We start from the raw sequence: 17,701 nt of genomic DNA on the forward strand, positions 1-17,701 counted from the left end.
AACAAAGGAACTGACTCCGGGAGTCTTGGGTGTGAGAGGGGTATTTGGCTCCTTTCCTGTGCTTGTCTCAGCACTTAAGCCACTCACTGCAACGTTCTCCAGCAATACACAGAGCACTCAAAGCAGTCAATCTAAAGGGTTGCAACACTGAGCAGCTAAAGAGGATTCCTTCCACTTTTTTGACAGATGTTTCACCTGTACCGGTGATTAGAAGGTCGCCGGTTCGCATCCCAGCCTTGGCAGAATAGTCACATGTACCCCTGGGCATTTACTGGCGGTAAATGGGTCCCTGAGCAAGGCCGTTAACCCCCAGCTCCAGGGGTGCTACGTTTTCACCCTGCACTGTGACCCCCCAAGCTCGCTGTCGTCTGTGTGTGTGTCTCACTGAGAGCGAGATGTTGTAGGCGAGGTGAGACTTCCCTCACAATGATGGATAAAGAATCATTAAATTAAAAACAAAACACATGCATTTTTATTATTGTTGCTGCTGTTGTTAACTTTACATGGGCGTGTTGTAATACATTGCTGCATCAGAAACAGAGAAGGAAAGGCACAGAAATGAAAGAATGAAAGACAGATGACAATGGTAGGGGGGGGAACCAAAAACCAAAACTAATAAGTGTTATTATTATTCATATTAAGTAACACTTTACATTAAGCGCATTCATAGAACTTTCAGTGCATCTTCATAATACATTCATAATGCATTCATAGAACATTCATAAGCAGCATGCAAGTACACCTTAACATCCTAACATCCCTTAACAGCTTTAATAAACATTAATAACAAACATTACATGATTATACAATGTTTGCTATTATCATATAATGTTTATTAACATATATTACAGCTGTTAAGGGATGTTAGGATGTTAAGGTGGGATGTCACATGATGTTTATGAATGTTTTATAAATACTTAATGAATACAGTATGAAGGTGTACTGATCGTTTTATGAATGAAATATAACAGCATTATGAAGGTGCCGTTAATGTAAAGTGTTACCTATTATTATTATTATTATTATTATTATTATTATTCCAGTGGCCCTACAATTGGATAAGGGCTTGGATGTCGGTATCATAGAATACACACTTTATTTTGCCCCAAGTGACATGCAAGTGAGGCTAATAGCACATGCTAGGCTGAGCAGATTCTAATGTAAGCAGTATTGGAGCAGGAACCACCTTAGGACTTCATATATTACCTGAGGAGATCACAGAGACCCATATTACATTACATCCATCATGACAAAGTACACCGGATGAGAAGACACAGGCCCAAACTGTAAATATGGCATCTCCCTCTGCCAGGCAGGGAAAATAGGAGGTGAGAGAGGCAGGGGAGGGGGCATGCAGCCCACGTCAGGGGAGAGGAGATTTACCGAAAGATGGACTGGCACTGATCTCTGGAAGAGAGGGCAGATAGCACAGGGCCTATTTACTCTTTTTAATTGAAAATGTCTGTCATAGCAAACAGCCTTGTCAGCTTCCACCACGGCACTAATCACTTTGGCTCCACTATAAACAATCTCCCAAGGTGTAGGAAGTGTACAGTGCCCAGAGACATTGTTTAGCGTCTGCGTACACAGAACACAACACAAGACAAGATCAAAGAAATATATAATGATAATAAAAATATAAATGATAACTAATGCAATTGAGTCCATCAAGTGCTGAACGCCATCATTTTGTGGCAGCCACTGGCGAGGAAGTCCCGACTCCATACGTCACACACTCATGTAATTACAGAACAGAACCACTGACAGAACCCGGGCGGATCTAGTCCCAGAAGGAGGTGTCTTTACCCAGAATGTTACAGCAAATACTATCCTGTTCTGCAAATAGTGGACCGGAGGGGGGGGGGGGGGGGGGGGATGCCAGGGTGACTTTTAGAGCATCGTCACTAATACTGTGATGAACAATCACAAAATTACCTACAAATAATGTAATGCAAAGCAATAAAACTTCAAAAGCTTGAATAATGTTTTTTTTTTTTTTTTTAAACGAGCGTATCAGTTTTTCAAAAGCAAATAGACAACTGAACATGATCGGATAAATGCTTGGTAATTGAGTGGATGTAAGTATAACATCCATACTTCATTACATTTACATTTAATTTATTTAATGAACGCTTTTGTCCAAAGTGACATACAAGTGAGGCAAATAATGTCCTGGCTTGAGGGACGAAGGACTTGAGGGCAGATGTTGTAGCAGAACAAGTAGAGTTTATTTCGAAGTTAAATGAACAGAGTATGGAAATTAACTGGACTGCGAGGGATCAAAACGGGAGAACTGGAACATAGGATGGGCAAAGGCAACAGGAGGGTTCGACGTAAATGACAGGACTGGAGAAAACAGAACTGGGATGCAAATATATATATCGAACAAATGAGGGAGGCAATGAGAGGCAGCTGGTATTGATTAACACGAGGGCTAGACTGAGAGACAAACGAGTAACAGGAGTGGCTTGTTAGGGTCACAGTAGGAAGAAGGCAGGAGGGGCAGGTGGATATGGAGGGTGTGATGTGACCCAGGAGCTGTCTAGGCATAAATGCCGCTACACTGAACGTCCAATGAACATCTAGGCATTAGTGTGAAAATTCTTTACAAATAATGTAATGCAAACCTTCAAAACTTTATTAATAAAAGCCTAAATTACATGCAAGCTTTTAAATATTAGATTAGATTTGTTTTATTTATTTTTAAACAAAAGCCTATATCTGCAAAAACACAAGTGGACATGACATGCCCCCAACCCCATGCTCTCTATGGTCCATGGAACATGCACTGCAATCTCTGTAAGTCTCACTGCAAAGAGTGCACATCTTAGCAGCTACTACTGCTACCAATAATAATGAAAGGTTTTTTTTACAGTGTAGCACCGATCACTCTGCTTTCCGCACTGTCCTGACACTCTCAAGAATGTGTGAGAAGTAATTTCGTAGTAAACGGTACAATCTGGCTCACTCAAGCACAGATGGGAATGGGGGAAAAAAAAACAACAGGTGTTAACTTGGGAGGGAAGCACAGAGCCATGAGCCCAGCTAACTGACACTTTCCGTTACAAGCGTAACGTGAGGGATCGATACTCCACACTGACACCGGCTGAGTCATTGACATCTCTCTGGTTATTTCTTGGTGTCCGTGGGATTTCAAGCAAAAATGAAGTATATAACCATATGGCCTAAAGTATCACCCATTGTAAAGTCACAGCACCGGCCTGACTGTGGGGGTTAGTTTCCTTGATCTGAGTTGACAGAAACGCGATTTTCAGCCCTTAGTTAAGGCTCATCGTGTGTCTATCAACCTGGACCCAATTTGTGGGACACTGCATGTACCACACCAAGATTTATACATTTAAGTCATTGTTGTCCACGCTGTACATGCTGATTATATAAAGTCCCCAAACCTCTTAAGGAGCTCACACCTGTCTCTGCAGCCTCTGCACCTCTGAAACCGGTACACTGAAATATGCAGGAGTTTGGCTCAGACGACGGGTTAATGGCCATGTCTGATGGCACCAATCGCAACGCCTGCGACTGATGCTTACGGATTCATGGATGCATTTTATTTCAATCACCGCTCGCTCTTAAGCTCGGCGATATAATTGCATTACATTTCCACGGGGAAAGCAATCACAAGGAATCACATCCCGCTGAAATAAGCTGCTCCGGAATCTGATCTCATATCTGATTAGCAGCCGTGGTTTGGTTCCCGCACTCCTGATGGGCTTAATGTGTCATAACATTAACAGAAGGAAAGAGCGGAAGAAAACTGTTTTTTTTTTCTTCTTTTAAATATAGTGCTTGCAATCCTCTCAAAAACGGCCACACGCATAACTAACGTTATCTTTCAGGTGCTATCGAGGACAATGCTTGAGAGCACTCGCGACAGACAGAACTCCAGAATCAGGTGCTCAGGGTAGGATTTAGTCTTTCTGACAAGACGTCTCACAAATGATTGGCTCTTCCAACATTCAGCCATTCCTGCTCCTGCGGGATAAAGATACAGAGGGTTTTCAACTACGGCTCAGCCCCTACAAACACATTACAGACACCCTGCAAAAGCATTCACATACTTAAATTATTTTTACAGTCACCAGTGAAATAGAATGCTACAGTGGCAGTTTTCGTTTCGGTCTTGGGGGTGGGGGGGGCAGCTGACGCGAGGTCACGGCAGGGTTAATAATGACGCGTCGGTTTTTAAGGCTGAGAACGTGACCAGCTGCTGGGTGAAAGAACTCAAGCGGCCGAGGACGTTTGTGTATCGTGGCAGCGAACAAATCAATCTGCAGCGAAATGGCATTCTCACGTCTACATGCAGCATGCTTTATAGCGGCCATAACTACAGTAGAGAGCCCCGAGGTCTCCTGCATTATGAAATCTATATATCAGAATTCTTATCTATCAAAAACATAAACAATTACGATGACAGCAATAGCAGCAACGCCGTCTTTGAGAGGATGTCCCATGTGGCGTGAATGATCCCTCACATAGTTCCAGTGAAATTTAGAAAGGGCATCTGATGAGACAGATTTACTTCCATAGATTCCAAGCAGAATTTTCTTTCCTGAATTGTGTCCCATCAGTACAACTCATTCACCCACACGTGCACACTTACTTTTATCAATACTGTAATCACCAGTGTTTGATTTGTATCCAATTCTCATAGCATGTGACATTAACCATAGGCTTAATGGATAATCTGAGTAACTACAATTAATCAAACTCCTTTCTGAATAATGACCTGAAGTGCAATTAGTTAAGTATGCCACCAAAATGATCGTGAACATCTGTTGTGGTTTGATCGTTTAATCACTTGTGAGAATTACTTTGCGAATAGCTACAATACTAAGCATATTTCTTTTTTAGTATTACACCAGGTGAAACACCAGACTGAATTTAAATTCAACAAAACAGAAGGGACAAGATGCCACTGTCTATTAAAACTTTTTTTCCTACTTTCTTTTCATTCATAGGAGGAATAATGCTTAGCATCTCAGTCCTCTACATGCCCAAGATGAAACATAAGGGCTCCGATTCATCATAACCGAGATCTGCATTTCAGAATTTATGTTAATGACGTGCCTGAGTAGCCACACTCACTTTCTCCAGAATGTTCTTTTGCCTTTGCTAAAAGACGGATGTGTCTTATAATTTTTGTTGATCTTTCTTCTTTAAGATTCATTTCTTGGGTCTATTTGAGCAGTAAATAGATGAGGAAAAAAATATGAAAAAACCTCATATAAACAAAAAAATATTCATGGAGGTCACGTCGGGTGCAAAACAGATAATTTGCATTTTAAAAACACCAAACTACAAGGCCATATGCAATAAGATCATATCAGTGTCCCACTTCACAAAAATCAAAAAAAAGAAATTGTTTCTGATTGTTCAGTTAGAAACTCGGTGACATTAGTTGGTAGTTTCTTCTAAAGCAGTTCAGGTTTAATATTAAGTTAGAGAGCTTTGAGCCAATGTGCAACTGGAAAGTCCTGTGCAGCCCAAACTCCTTTCAGCGCCGTGTTGCGAAGGACGGCAGGGCGGCCTTGTTCATCAGTAGCAATTTCACTTTCGCTTTCAATTCATGACCTTGTTCAATAACGCCAAATAAGGTCACGTTATCACGCGACAAGGGAAGGTAACGGTGTTTTATTTTAGACAGTCTGTTGTCAGGGGCATGCAGGGGTGTGGGGGGGGAAGGACAACAAAAGGCCACTGTGGCAAATAAACAAACAAAAAAGGCAGTGGAGAGCGGCAAAACACAACTGCAGTTTCACACAATAGACAAAAATTACGGTCATGTGCCCCCTCCCTTCCCCCACACAGATACACCCCTTCACCTTAATTACTGTTAAATAACGGAATTCACCTTCATTTTATCATCCCGTCTATAAAAACATCATTTAATCTACATCACATAGCTAGTGATGCAGGACGGAATCACCCTGATGTACAGAGTAAGATACTGAACATCATTCCCCTTTATGCAGAGTCTGCGGCTTCATTTAATTGCTTCCTTCATATTACATTGCAAGGGTACATTTTTTTGGGAGTAATTTAATCACTCGGAAAATGGAAAGCAAATTGTTCCCCTTCACTGGTCTGATTCCGTTGTATCGCTTGTTATTAACTTGATATGAACTAGCTTTCAAGCACAGCTGCAAGCCATCCTTCGCGCAGCCTGTAGTGTAGCATGCTTATTGTTTTAAGAGACTGATAATATATATTTAATGAAGAGGAACTAGTGCGTTTGCTCCTTATATAATCAGTGTATGTTCCCCAACACTGTCCTGATAGCTTCTCCTAGCTGACAACTGACCTGCAACCTCCGCTTGGCGTCAGATTTAAAATGATAGCTATCTGATTTAGTATACGGGTTACACTCTTCTGCCAGGCACGTGTGAGGGAATTTGTCATCTTCTCTATCATTTTTTTTATTGTTTTCTTTTTCTAATTCTTCTATTTCCAAATCATCACAGGCCATTAAATCGCAAACTAACTATCTCTGCTAATATCGTCTAGCATGCCAACAATGACAAGTTAATTTATCAAACTGAACAACATATTGGGCTGGGGATATTCTGTACAATAATGGAACCAATTGCATGTCAAAAAGTGCTTTGAGCACATTGTGAGCAACGTCATCGAAAGATTTGTTTAGCCATTTGTGGTCTACCTTCTATTTTCTTGCAGTACATCATCAGCGGTGTGAAGGGGATTTGAGTCCTCGTTTTGTGTACGCTCCAAAAAGAAATACACACAGCTTTGTTTTTCGGTACGGTTAACCCCATTGACCACAGCCTTGCAAATATCGATCGTCTTCCAAAGCCCTCTTCATTTTGCTAAATAACCTGTTAAACACCAGAGAGCCCAATGCGTTAAAGGGCATTGTTGACTTCGCTTCTTTCGAATAAGCGCTGCAATTAAATTGACCCGTCAAGTGAGGAAGCCGGAGAATATGCCAGCCCTTTTCCTCTTGCGTAAGTCACACAAAGTTCTCCAAAGTTAACTTTCCGCCATCTCGTTCCTATAGCTTGCACTACCATCCGTGTGTGGTATACACGCATACATCAAACTCTTACTGAACACATAAATTAATACAAGAATGTCTTTCACCTGGAACTTATTATTTGATGCAATTATCTTGTGCTACATATCTAACCATTACATAATGTAGCCGATAGTATGATTAAAGGGTAACGTTTAACATTAACTCCACCTTCATGACGCTTTTATATTGGATTCATAAAACGTTCAGTACACCTTCACACTGTATTCATTAAGTATTCATAAAACATTCATAAACATCATGTATGTATACCGTAACATCCCTTATCAGCTGTAATATACGTTAATAACAAACATTATAATTGTACAATCATGTAATGTTTGTTATTAATGTATATTAAAGCTGTTAAGGGATGTTAGGATGTTAAGGTGTACTTGCATGCTGCTTATGAATGTTCTATGAATGCATTATGAATGTATGCAATTCACAGATGTAAGGAGCAGGCACTGATTACTGTACATTGCCACACCCACCACATGACAGAGCACCTCAGGGATGCAAACCTTAATGTGTCTGTGTGGCATGTGATACCTCAGCACCATACTAGTCTGAATGGACCAGTGTGAGTTTTTTCCAGTGGCTGGAGTGCCAATCCTGCCACCTACCCTCAATTTTTTTCCCTGAATGTAGGAGGACCTCCTTAAAGGCCTGGATGTAGATTAACGTCACACCCAGGGCAGCTACAATTAGGATTAAAAACATTTTGGCCTAAATTACTTAACATATAAATATATATGCAGTATAATAATACATACGTAATTACAAATAAATGTGTTACTGAAGACGTCTTTGTTGGCATTAAATGAGATATTTATTTTAAGTCACAGCCTTAATTGCTGAGAATTGTTTCAAATGGTTTATTTCCTTTGAGTTCAGATTGGTCAATTCTCTTTTGGAGACTTCCGATAAAATCTGATTAATTTACCCAAACTGACAAACATAACCGTTTGTTTTTATCAGATGTTGCACCTGTCGTTACATTAATATACATTTGTGGTTCAGGAAACATTTTTTAAAAGCCCCTTTTTTGCTGTATTTACAATATTCAAGGTGGCCAATCTTCACCCTGTTTTGTAAGCACGTCAATATCAGATAAAAAAAAAAACGTCTTCTCTCTCAGCTTTGACAACTCCAACCCCCGCACTGGTCAGCCAGCCATAAAATTAGCTCTAGTTGACGAGCAGTGAATCACCTGGGCGTGGCTACGAGACTCCTGGCCAGGAGAGAAGGACAAGGCCTGAGGTAGGAGATGAAAGCTTCAGCGGTCCACACATAGAACAAATCACGCAAAGTTCATCTTCACAGTGCTTTCTGATGAGGGAAACTGAGATGTGCTGCAGCCAAACACAGCCGTGGGAGAACTATAGTCCTCATTCTGCAACTCGCTCACTGCTGACAGCCCCAAATCTGTCCCAGCATCAAAATGCAGCTCTGTCTAGCTATTAGCCTATTCCGCTAACAGAACTGCACACTTCAGACTTCCCTTTGTTTATCTATTAGCGTATTCCGCTAATAGAACTGCACACTTCAGACTTCCCTTTGTTTATCTATTAGCATATTCCGCTAACAGAACTGTAGACCTAATTGTGTGTCGGGTTCACCACTGACAGCCACAAATCCTCTCCGGCTTGAAAATGCAGCTTTGTTTTCTCTCTGTTTAGCTATTAGAGCATTGCGCTCATCCCAAATCCATAATACTTGGACCCTGGGTACAAGGAGGGAGAGATTCACTCGCAAGCCTCCTTGACTGACATTTACATAAACAACGCACTGCAGCCCGCGCCGCCTGACAGATCGCCGTGTCCGCCGCCACCGACGCACCATGAATAACTGCTGTAAAACAGCGTCACTGTGATCGCTAAATCCACCCAGAATTATGTAGATCTAGAAAGCTAGCTACAGTACATAATGCCATATCATTTTATTAGACTGGGGAGAAAGGACGACTGACAAGCCTGCTGGCAACGAGTGCCGGAGTACAGCTAAGCACGTGTATACCCTTTTTTTTATTAGATAAGCATGAGAAAACAGACAAGAAAGACACTGATGTAAACATACGTAAGTGGACTTGCACACACTGCGGTAAATACTGTCTTATACGTTGTTATTTGATGATGTCCAAAAGCAAATGCTAGCAGTCACGTTTGTTAGCCCGAGATTTCCGCCTTCTGCAGAGAGGTCTCAGTGGGGAATGTGTGACTTAGCGGTTTAGCGACAGACGTTACATAGGATCACTGCCCATAAAAGAACCATAACCTAGCCAAGTACCACAGGATTCAGTCAAGGAGAAGATAGTGTGCATTTCTGAGTACATATGTCAGAGTGTATACCTGTAAAACAGACACGATGAGGGCACTTCTGTCCTCACCCAGTCAGGTGACCATCTCCCCGATTCACCAAGAGGCTTCAACAGACATGTAGTCCAAAACGAGATTTTAATTAGCAGCAATTACGGGGAGTGATGAAATACAGGTGACAGCCATTAATCAGAAGCGCTCCATCGCGAGCCGCGATTAAATGACAAACTTCTCGGCCAGCTGTTCCGGCAGTGTGGTACAGTACACTGCCGCTTCCTTTCTTAAGTCTGACAGCAAGCCGCTCCAGGATAAGACACAAAAGCAGGAGAACCGCAAAGCAGACGAGAATGTAAAAGCAGGTTTGTTCACTCTGTCGTCTTCATATTGCTTTTTAATGCCCAAGCATTGGTAAAAACATTACGCAGCGCTAACTCTGGCAGTGAATCTTCAGTATGCACCTACTCTACATCACACTGAGAAGCTTATTCAGTCTAAAGAGAGGTTTTCTTTGTTCTTAGTTAGACTGCATACCAGCTATTTTCCATCTGCGGTCTTGTGCTATCAGGACTGACTATCTTTAATGACACCCTGAGGAGTCCTCAGCTCACTATAGTTTGGATGCAACTGTCTGTGTAAGAGACAGATTAAGTATTGTATTTACCAGTCTGTATATCCTGATTTCACTTTTTTTAAGCAGAACTGTTGCCATAGCAATTCAAAGTTCTCTTTCCAAAGTGGTAGCACGATAAAATGTGGCACAATATGAGAATAATAATTTACACATCTAGCTGTTACACAACCAAAATATTTCCTGCATATCCTTTTCATATGAAGGTATGACATCACAAGGCATTCTGTGAGCTTCCGGCCGTGACTGCATGCAGTTTTTATGAGCAGTAGAGAATACGCCACCAAGTCACTGGGTCTGAACACTTGTGCACTAGGTCCACGATTACAGGGGACGTGCTGGTGTGCTCACTGAACTATAAACTGATTTTTTATTGGCAGATACTTACACTAACTGCACATACTTACAGTAAATCCTCTCTACAGTCATGCCATACAGGGCCTGCTCTTACACAGAGAATGGAGGAAGTAATCTCAGGATATGTAATTTCAATAAAGATATGGGACAAATGTTCAAACTATCAAGCTGTTATGTAAAACTGTCTGTCGTTAATTACAGAATCTGTAATAGATTAATCTCTTGTAGATGTTCAACAGACATTCAACAAATCATGAAATGCATATGTGTTGAACCACAGGTACATTTGCGGGGGGGGTGGGTTCCGCTTTTATGGAGAGGACCTCCCCCAGGTAACAAGTTTTCCAGTCGAGCACCTGCCCCTCGAAACGCCTCTGCATGATCCTGTTCAGCTGTAGACATGAGGCATCTAAATTTACTTCTTATCAACAACCTTTAAACATGCTACTGAGCAGCATGCAGACAAAGAACTACCAGAAAAAAACTATTACTACTCATTACTGATAAGCGCACTGGAAGTGCAACCTAGCAACACTTGTACACAAACTGGTTCTTGGTCAGCCGTAAGCTTGTGATGTATCACCCACCTCCCTAGTATGTCACGTTGGACAATGTACATGTAAATATTATTGTGAAATGTTGTAGTCTAATTCAGGGGGGACCCTTGGACGCAGCCGTATTTCACATGCCCCCCGCTATATCCCGCTGTATTGCATCAATCTGACAGTTGCGTCTTCGGTCAATCAGGCCTCAGCCAAAGCGTAATAATATTGCGAGTACCACTGCCTTTGTTTTACAGCGAGGAGCTGGCTGTGAACCAGATTACCGCCATTCTCTAAAAGGAAGTCAGGATGGTTACTGGTCTGATACCAGCCAACAAAGCCAAAGGATGCCTCTATGGCGTCAAAAGCAGAAACTGGAAGTGTTTTTCACACTCAGGAGCTGCCAATATCACTATAAAGGGGAGGGTGGGGGGGTAAAAGCACTTTGATACTTCCCAGTGCCCCTTGTTCATTACGCCTGAGGAACGCAAGCACGACCATACTGGCTTCTGCACCTGCAGACTGCGTGCCACACACGTGCGAGGCCGTACTTCCGCATGATTCCGCATAATTCAAGAACCCCCATGCAATTCACCCCCAATCCTCATCTAGGATTTTCTTTTTCCACACTTTAATCAAGAATTATTCATCTAGGGGAACCTGAGACACTGTAATTACCGAAACCTTGAGGAAGTTTGAGCTGAAAGTCTCCATCCTGAGGAGAGGTCCCCCGCAGGCCACGATCGCATGGAAGGAGAATAACCGAATGAGTCAGCTTCCTACAGACGCTTACAAACTAGCTAAGGAGTTTGGCACAGGATGAACCCAGAGCACTAAAGACATTAAACAAATAAGTAAATCACTTAACGTCTCTGAGTTTCTACTGACTGCCAGACCAAACTTTCCCCAGAGAATTCTCCTCTGTTTCTCCCTGACACAGAAAAACAATGGCCGCTAATAAATATTAGCAACATTAGCATATTTACCATTTTATGAACACTCGTAATCCCATAAGGCGGCTCTGCAAAAAGGTTTTACGGGACTTGGAGAGTAAAGTGTAACATGCATATTGTATTTGGCAAGTGCTGGTGTATTGCAAATCCTAGGTTTTATAATTAATGACTGAATGTCGTCACTTGCAATACGGCAGGAATCAGGTAATGGAGACCACACACACGTGTCAACAAAGCATAGTTTTACATATACATATATATATACATATATATATATATATATATATATATACATATATATATATATATATATATATATATATATATATATATATATATATATATATATATATATGTACAAAATACACACACACGTATATAAATATATGTGAATATATGCACGAATATAAATATAAAAAAACAAAACCTCAACTGGAGGGTTTTCAAAAGAAATCAACAGATGCAGCGAAGCAGCTTTACTGTGGTTTATGAGGCTTCCGAACCTAATTATAATTCTCCTGTCATGATTTTAATTGAGTTACTTATCATGTAAGGAGTTCCACTTGTGCTGGTAAGGCTGGACTTAAATGGAAGGGAAATGCGGAGTCCGTTTGACAGTAATGCGCGGGGTAATATATACCGCGCCCGTCCGAATGGCTCACATTACGACGCATATGGTATAAGAGTCAGACGGCCAGTATATCTTAACGTACATCCTTGACTGTCACGCAGCGTAGGTGAAGTTCAAATACGTTAAAGCACAAATCACAGCGATCCGATGAATGGTTATCGCAGTATTACAATAATTCAAATTAATAAGTTATAACAAAAAAAAATGCACCGTGACATAAAACATAAATTCTATATGAATCATTCCACAGAGGCTCATAGACATATATATGGTTTATATAATAAAATGTCCATGGAAAATCCACTTGACCGCAGATATCTTCATATATCATACAGTACTTAAAATTCTTAACGAATACCATGACATGCTGCATTTTTCCATATGTGTGCGTCCAGGTTTGCTTGCATGTTTATGTTTATGGCTAAAACATATTGTCATTTGTGTGTATGTGTGTGTGTGTGTGTGTGTGTGTGTGTATAGTCCAGGTATACCTTACCTTGTGGGGACCAAATGTCACCAAAAAGTGATGAATACCCTTTTTTTTACTTTATGGGGACCGGTTTCCTGGTCCCCATATGGGAAAGCTTTATTTTATAAAAATGCGTGACTGCTGTGAAAAAACTAAAATTGCAAAATGTCTTGTATTTTGTTTGGTTATTTATGGTTATGGTTAGGGCAGGGTGGGGGTTAAGGTTGTCATAGTTAGCATTAGCATTTTTCCCATAGAAATGAATGAGCGGTCCCTAAAAAGATATGATCACACAACTGTGTGTGTGTGTGTGTGTGTGTGTGTGAGTGTATACATATACACACACATACATATACATAAACAACAAGTCAGATTTCCTCAGAAACGCTCTCGTTTTATGTATTTTTCAATGCAACCTTCCAAATGTCCCGGGACTGTCCCCTGCAGGCAGACATGCCGGCTGTGCTTTTGCATGTCTGCCGTAATGACACCCTACCGGGAGTCTTCGCCTGTCAGAGGTGACCCCTTTCTGAAGCTTCCTCCAATTTCCACCTAGTAACGCTTTTACAAATAGCACGCTCCAGGCTTAGATACAGACCGAATGATAACACTGCAGCAGTGAAATGTGCCTTCGCTACCTCCAATCAGATTGTGTAACCCTGATGAACTGCTCCCTATTCGCCCTAATTCATCACTTACAGACGGCCCTCGGGGCGGCACCTGCCCAGGAGAGCCTGACCTCACACCCAAGTCACAAATAAAACATAATATACCTGCAACAGATGACTTATCTGTTCTAGAGAAATGCAGAATTTTCCCAGTTACACCAAATTACAAATTAGTGTCCAAACCTGAGCTATAGTTTGTGCGTGTGTGCATGCATGCGCCCGTGTGTATTCAGCCTTTGTCTTTCCTATACCCACATGCAGACAGACAGAGAGATAGGCAGAGAGACAGACACACAGACACACACACACATACAGACACCGAGACAGACAGACAAAGACAGACAGACACACACACACACGCAGACAGAGAGATAGGCAGAGAGAGAGAGACACACACACACACAGACACCGAGACAAAGACAGACAGACAAAGACAGACAGACACACACGCAGACAGAGAGATAGGCAGAGAGACAGACACACAGACACACACACACACATACAGACACCGAGACAGACATACAAAGACAGACAGACACACACACACACACACGCAGACAGAGAGATAGGCAGAGAGAGAGAGAGACACACACACACACACAGACACCGAGACAGACAAAGACAGACAGACAAAGACAGACAGACACACACACACACACACAGACAGACACACACACACACGCAGACAGAGAGACAAACAGACAGACAGAGACCAACACGCAGACAGAGAGACAGGAAAACAGACAAACAGATAGACAGAAACATACGTTTGTCTTCATATCTTTGTGGAGACCATCCATTCATTTATATGGGGAAATCCCTAACCCTGACCTTAACCCCTACCCAACCCTAATCGTATCCATACGTGAATAAACAAAATACAAGATTTTGACATTTTTAGTTTTTTGATTGCATTCACAGACCTTTGTGAGAACCTGAAAAATGGTCCCCACAATGTCAAAATAACAGGTATTTATTACATTGTGGGGGACATTTGGTCCCCACAATGTAATACAGGAATAAACATAATACACACACACACACAAACACCACCTCAAACCACTGGTGCTGCTCACAAACAGTCAGTTTTCCTCCTAAATCCAAATGAGCCCATGAAAGGAAGTTCTCACCTTCCTCCAATGCTCATCCTGCTGTAGTCGTCTCAGGGGAGAGAGCTGAAAAAAACACACAAAAAGAGCCAAACTTCAATAAATACGGTGACACATGAATTTCTCTCTTCATGCATATATATTTACACAGTTCATGTCTAGCTAACACATTCTATAAACATTTTTATAAGCTATAAAGGGAGGCTGTTAAAATGACAGCACTGTATTCCCCGGACAGCCGCGTCACCGGCTCCGCCCATCTCACCCTAACCCTCGCACACTCACCAACCTCTACAACAATTACTGGATGGACTGACCGAAAAAATTAGAGTTAATAAATATGTTTTTACCTGAATGCTGAGTCCTAGCTGTGGTATAACTCAGAAACTACACCTATTCATTTATTGCACATCCCACTTACATGTCAATTCGCAGAATCTTTTCCCACCAATTAGTTGGTTACCACCGCCGGTTACCTTAGATCAGTGTTTCCCAAGCCAGTCCTCGGGGAACCCCGGACAGTCCATGTTTTCGCTCACTCCCAGCTCCCAGCCAATCAGGAACACCGAATATCCGGTAGAGGTGCGCGTGGACTATTCGGGGTTGGGAATGGCTTGGGAAACACTGCCTTAGATGGCTATTATTAAATTGAAATACTGTATATTCTTTTTTTAGATGTTGCCCAGCCATAATCCAGAGCTCTGGAGGGACCACAGCCGAAGTGCCCATGCAAACTCCTGACTGCCGTCAAAAGTGCCAACAATTGGCACGCAAGCATCAGAACTGGACCTCGGAGCGATGAACAAAAGTCGACCAGGTCCAGTGAATCCTGGTTCCTGTTGTATCATGTGGACGGCGGAGCACAAGTCAAGCATCTGCATTTGCCGTTTGGACCAGTCCTATCCATCGCTACTAGCCGCATAAGCAGCAGGGGCAGATGCACCGCGTGGCGAGACACAGCGCTCCCATCACCACCAGTAACATTATGGGCAATGTGACATGGTAGCCCATTGGCTGGTTTATACCAGACAGGATAACCTTCCTTCACATCTTGCACTAACAATACTTAAACGCTCACTACCCTTCACCTTTCTGGTCATAATGCAGTATATATAAAATCGTCAACATTATTCACTTTATGTGGGGGTTTTCATAATGCTTTGCCTCACCAAGGCATGTGTTTGTCTGTGTCTGTGTGTGTGAGTGGGTGGGTATTACATTTGGTCCCCACAATGTAATAAAAGCCTGTTATTGTTTCCGGCCCCACAGGAGGAAGTGCAATCATAAAACTAAAAAGCCAAAAGTTAGTTTGGTTACTTACGATTAAGGTCCCCACAAAGATACAATTACAAACCTGTGTGCGTGTGTGTGTATGTGTATTTCAAAACAGTGGTGTCTGTAAGAATATACCAGCAATATTAATAAATCTAAAATAAAAAAACTGTGTAATTACAATCTATTTAAAGCAAAAAGACAAATATAAGTTTATGCTGTGTAAAAATGAGCGTTTACAGCACCATGGTAACTTTTCTCGGGCTATTTCCGCTAATTCCATTAGCAGATGCTGTTTTGCCCCTTACGAGCCTGTAGACTAATATTTTTGTAAATGATTAGGTGCTTATTGAACCAGCAGAGAGAAATATGCTTTGGGCTGTTACTACAAAATTAGTCAGTGATAAACATTCAGTTAAATTGGCTGCAGTGTAATTTTATTCACACAGGGAACAGATTCACAGCACATGAAACTTGGACTCACCAGAACAAACCAATAGACACTTATTAAATGCATTTCCCTAAATAAAGAGCACCTTCTTAGATTGCTGCAATTGATTGTAGTATGAATAACGTTACAGTGTATTTTAATACAGATATCACAGTATCCAGCCACTACAAATGTGTCATGGTTATACATCATCTATAGTCCACATATATAATTTATAGTGAGGTGAAGAAAAGTTTTAACCTAAATAGTGAATCATTTATAACAAAACAAAATAATTATAAGGTGTTGGTCTTTTTTCTCCATATAATGCATTAACCAACAAAAACCAAGCTTGACTATGCCAAGCTGTTGTTCGTGAAAATGTATTTGGAACTGATTGGTCCTGAATTTTAAGCAATTTTAAAAAATGAGAGTTACTCTAAAAGAATTCAAATTCATTAAAGAATCCAGGTCTATACTTCATCTAAACAGACATGTCACAAATATACAATATTCAACAATTGTATTCCTGCCTTGCAATTATAATTAGATTTGCTGCTTCCAGCTATTTTGGGTCTCCCCCTAGAAAACTTTAAACATGTAGAAGTTCCAGAATGCTCGCTCCACAGTTTTCTCATATTTTTCCCGGCGAGAGCGTGGGAAATGCGTTCGTGCCCTGGCAGGACTTCAGGCCGAAAAGCTCCAGAGACCCCTGGGAATCAGCACCTGGCTGGGAGGCTGCATTATTCAGAGGAGGGAGTGCACTCTCCAAATTGAAAAATTTATCATGATGTAGAACTTTCTCTGTAATTATGTGGGTCATTCACAGAGGGATTACGAGAAGGACAGTGGTAGAGGAGAAGACAAAAGGAAGGCCAGCTATACTTGCTCACAAATGCATTAAAGAACAAAAAAACGTCTAGCTGTTACGGACTCGTAACACCTTTACATTCTAAGCTCATTTTCAGCACAGAGTTCTATTTGAATTTTTTTAGGAAATATTGTATTTATATTCAGTGACCATTATCTAAGATGTTATCGTCTGAGGTTAGATAACTCAATCAAAAAAATATAGTAATACAAAGCAGATAAATGATTTTTACCAAAGAAAGAAGGAATTTACATGATAACTAAGAGGGAATTCCTTTCACAGGCAGCCACAGTTCATTTCATAGCTTCGAAGCTCAGGAGACAATCAGACATATTTAGTCGTTCTCGTTTTGGACTAAAGCAATTACGGATGCAGAGTTTTCGCCGTGCGCTGTCAAGAGGA

The 17,701-nt window shown here is 41.4% G+C and overlaps 1 protein-coding gene across 1 annotated transcript in view; it reads right to left on the minus strand.

The window, feature by feature from the left end:
- LOC125704441 (receptor-type tyrosine-protein phosphatase delta-like) overlaps positions 1-17,701 on the minus strand; it is a 362,466-nt gene that overhangs the window by 209,103 nt on the left and 135,662 nt on the right. The window contains 1 exon segment of the mRNA XM_048969994.1: positions 14,748-14,792. The gene's annotated coding sequence lies outside the window, so the exon portion shown is untranslated.

The sequence above is a fragment of the Brienomyrus brachyistius genome, chromosome 12 (genome assembly GCF_023856365.1).
Source record: "Brienomyrus brachyistius isolate T26 chromosome 12, BBRACH_0.4, whole genome shotgun sequence".
In the NCBI taxonomy this organism is placed as follows: domain Eukaryota; kingdom Metazoa; phylum Chordata; class Actinopteri; order Osteoglossiformes; family Mormyridae; genus Brienomyrus; species Brienomyrus brachyistius.